We start from the raw sequence: 4,837 nt of genomic DNA on the forward strand, positions 1-4,837 counted from the left end.
CACCGTGAGCGGGGGCAGACCCAGTGTGGCTGAGGCACTGCAAGCGCACGCCAGTGTTATTTGTTTGCAGCATCCCTCCCTCCCTCCCCACAGCGCGACTGAACAAGTGAGCCTAAAAAAAAAAAAAAAAGTTTACCCCCCACCGTCCCCTTTGTGTCAGGGCGGTAACCAGACACTGAAGAGACCAGCAAACAGAAGAAGTTATAACAGAGGGAAACGCCTTGGAAGCTACAGGCAATAGATTAAAACCCCGTGGTTGCTACGGACTACATAGGAAGGGGCCTATAGATCTTGAGAAATATAAGTCGGACCAAGGAACTAGCCAAAGGTGAACTGAGCCCACAATACTCACAACAAAACCAGAAAAAGTCCTAGATATATTTTTACCATTTTTACAATCATTCTTTCTTTTTTTTTAATTTTTAGAAAAAAAATTTTTTAAGTACTCTATTGTTCCTTTAATTTTCACTTTTATAACCTATTACTTTGCAAAAAAAAAAAATAGACCCTATTTTTTTCTTCTTCAGCAAACTTCATATATATATATATATTTTATAATTTGTTGACCTTGGTTTTTTTTTTTTTTCTTCTTTTCTTTAACATTGTATTTTTGAAATTCCAAACTCTACTCTAGATTTTTAATTTATGCTTTTTGGTATTTGATATTAATTTTGTACCTGTGTTTTCTTTATAATTTTTGTGACATTGTTTGTTTTTGTTTGATTGTTTTCTCTCTTTATGTCTCTTCTTTTTTTTTAACATTGTATTTTTGAAATTCCAAACTCTACTCTAGATTTTTAATGTTTGCTTTTTGGTATTAGATATCAATTTTGTACCTGTATTTTCTTTATAATTTTCGCGACCTTGTTTGTTTTTCTTTGTTCGTTTTTCTCTCTTTCTTTTCCTTCTTCTTTTCTTTAACATCATATTTTTGAAATTCCAAACTCTACTCTAGATTTTTAATTTTTGCTTGTGTGTATTTGGTACCAATTTTGTACCTTTAAGAACCCAATCCTCAGGAGCCATTTTTCACTAGGGAGCGAGATTACTGGCTTGACTGCTCTCCCTCCCTTTGGACTCTCCTTTTTCTCTGCCAGGTCGCCTCTGTCTCCTCCCTAACCCCTTTCTACTCTACCCAACTCTGAGTTTCTGTGTGTTCCAGACGGTGGAGAACACTTAGGGAACTGATTACTAGCTGGATCTGTCTCCCTCCTTTTCATTCCCCCCTTTTTATCCTTCTGGCCACTTCTGTCTCCTTCCTCCTTCTTCTCTTCTCTGTATAACTCCGTGAACATCTCTGAGTGGTCCAGTTGTGGAGTGCACATAAGAAAGTGACTACTGGCTACGCCACTCTCTCCACTATTGATTCCACCTCATCTCATTTGGGTCACCTCTAACTCCCTCCTCCCTCTTCTCTTCTCCATGTAACGCTGTGAACCTCTCTGAGTGACCCTCACAGTAGAGAAACTTTTCATCTTTAACGTAGATGTTTTATCAGTGGTGCTGTATAGAAGGAGAAGTTTTGAAACTACTGTAAAAATAAGACCAATAACTGGAAGCAGGAGGCTTAAGTCCAAACCCTGACTCCAGGGAACTTCTGACTCCAAGGAATATTAATAGACAGGAGCTGATCAAACGCCTCCATACCGACACTGAAACCAAGCACCACAAAACGGCCAACAAGTTCCAGGGCAAGACATACGAAGCAAATTCTCCAGCAACAAAGGAACACAGCCCTGAGCTTCAAGATACAAGCTGCCTAAAGTCACCCCAAAACCATAGACATCTCATAACTCATTACTGGACATTTCATTGCACTCCAGAGAGAAGAAATACAGCTCCACCCACCAGAACACCGACACAAGCTTCCCTAACAGGAAACCTTGACAAGCCACCTGTACAAACCCACACACAGCGAGGAAATGCCACAATAAAGAGAACTCCACAAACTGCCAGAATACAGAAAGGACACCCCAAACTCCGCAATTTAAACAAGATGAAGAGACAGAGGAATACTCAGCAGATAAAGGAACAGGATAAATGCCCACCAAACCAAACCAAAGAGGAAGAGATAGGGAATCTACCTGATAAAGAATTCCGAATAATGATAGTGAAATTGATCCAAAATCTTGAAATTAAAATGGAATCACAGATAAATAGCCTGGAGACAAGGATTGAGAAGATGCAAGAAAGGTTTAACAAGGACCTAGAAGAAATAAAAAACAGTCAATATATAAGGAATAATGCAATAAATGAAATTAAAAACACTCTGGAGGCAACAAACAGTAGAATAACAGAGGCAGAAGATAGGATTAGTGAATTAGAAGATAGAATGGTAGAAATAAATGAATCAGAGAGGATAAAAGAAAAACGAATTAAAAGAAATGAGGACAATCTCAGAGACCTCCAGGACAATATTAAACGCTACAACATTCGAATCATAGGGGTTCCAGAAGAAGAAGACAAAAAGAAAGACCATGAGAAAATACTTGAGGAGATAATAGTTGAAAACTTCCCTAAAATGGGGAAGGAAATAATCACCCAAGTCCAAGAAACCCAGAGAGTCCCAAACAGGATAAACCCAAGGCGAAACACCCCAAGACACATATTAATCAAATTAATAAAGATCAAACACAAAGAACAAATATTAAAAGCAGCAAGGGAAAAACAACAAATAACACACAAGGGAATTCCCATAAGGATAACAGCTGATCTTTCAATAGAAACTCTTCAAGCCAGGAGGGAATGGCAAGACATACTTAAAGTGATGAAAGAAAATAACCTACAGCCCAGATTATTGTACCCAGCAAGGATTTCATTCAAGTATAAAGGAGAAATCAAAAGCTTTTCAGACAAGCAAAAGCTGAGAGAATTCAGCACCACCAAACCAGCTCTCCAACAAATACTAAAGGATATTCTCTAGACAGGAAACACAAAAACGGTGTATAAACTCGAACCCAAAACAATAAAGTAAATGGCAACGGGATCATACTTATCAGTAATTACCTTAAACGTAAATGGGTTGAATGCCCCAACCAAAAGACAAAGACTGGCTGAAGGGATACAAAAACAAGACCCCTACATATGTTGTCTACAAGAGACCCACCTCAAAACAGGGGACACATACAGACTCAAAGTGAAGGGCTGGAAAAAGATTTTCCATGCAAATAGGGACCAAAAGAAAGCAGGAGTAGCAGTACTCATATCAGATAAAATAGACTTTAACAAAGGCTGTGAAAAGAGACAAAGAAGGTCACTATATAATGATCAAAGGATCAATCCAAGAAGAAGATATAACAATTATAAATATATATGCACCCAACACGGGAGCACCGCAGTATGTAAGACATGCTAACAAGTATGAAAGGAGAAATTAACAATAACACAATAATAGTGGGAGACTTTAATACCCCACTCACACCTATGGATAGATCAACTAAACAGAGAATTAACAAGGAAAAACAAACTTTAAATGATACAATAGATCAGTTAGACCTAATTGATATCTATAGGACATTTCATCCCAAAACAATGAATTTCACCTTTTTCTCAAGCACACATGGAACCTTCTCCAGGATAGATCACATCCTGGGCCATAAAGCTAGCCTTGGTAAATTAAAAAAAAATAGAAATCATTCCAACATCTTTTCTGACCACAATGCAGTAAGATTAGATCTCAATTACAGGAGAAAAACTATTAAAAACTCCAACATATGGAGGCTGAACAACATGCTGCTGAATAACCAACAAATCACAGAAGAAATCAAAAAAGAAATCAAAACTTGCATAGAAATGAATGAAAATGAAAACACAACAACCCAAAACCTGTGAGACACGGTAAAAGCAGTCCTAAGGGGAAAGTTCATAGCAATCCAGGCACACCTCAAGAAACAAGAAAAAAGTCAAATAAATAACCTAACTCTACACCTAAAGCAACTAGAAAAGGAAGAAATGAAGAACCCCAGGGTTAGTAGAAGGAAAGAAATCTTAAAAATTAGGGCAGAAATAAATGCAAAAGAAACAAAAGAGACCATAGCAAAAATCAACAAAGCCAAAAGCTGGTTCTTTGAAAGGATAAATAAAATTGACAAACCATTAGCCAGACTCATCAAGAAACAAAGGGAGAAAAATCAAATCAATAAAATTAGAAATGAAAATGGAGAGATCACAACAGACAACACAGAAATACAAAGGATCATAAGAGACTACTGTCAACAATTATATGCCAATAAAATGGACAACGTGGAAGAAATGGACAAATTGTTAGAAAAGTACAACTTTCCAAAACTCGACCAGGAAGAAATAGAAAATCTTAACAGACCCATCACAAGCACAGAAATTGAAACTGTAATCAAGAATCTTCCAGCAAACAAAAGCCCAGGTCCAGACGGCTTCACAGCTGAATTCTACCAAAAATTTAGAGAAGAGCTAACCCCTATCCTGCTCAAACTCTTCCAGAAAATTGCAGAGGAAGGTAAACTTCCAAACTCATTCTATGAGGCCACCATCACCCTAATACCAAAACCTGACAAAGATCCCACAAAAAAAGAAAACTACAGGCCAATATCACTGATGAACATAGATGCAAAAATCCTTAACAAAATTCTAGCAATCAGAATCCAACAACACATTAAAAAGATCATACACCATGACCAAGTGGGCTTTATCCCAGGGATGCAAGGATTCTTCAATATCGGCAAATCAATCAATGTAATATACCACATTAACAAATTGAAAAATAAAAACCATATGATTATCTCAATAGATGCAGAGAAAGCCTTTGACAAAATTCAACACCCATTTATGATAAAAACTCTCCAGAAAGCAGGAATAGAAG

This window comes from Bison bison, unplaced genomic scaffold (assembly GCF_000754665.1).
Source record: "Bison bison bison isolate TAMUID 2011002044 unplaced genomic scaffold, Bison_UMD1.0 scf7180017863975, whole genome shotgun sequence".
In the NCBI taxonomy this organism is placed as follows: Eukaryota; Metazoa; Chordata; class Mammalia; order Artiodactyla; family Bovidae; genus Bison; species Bison bison.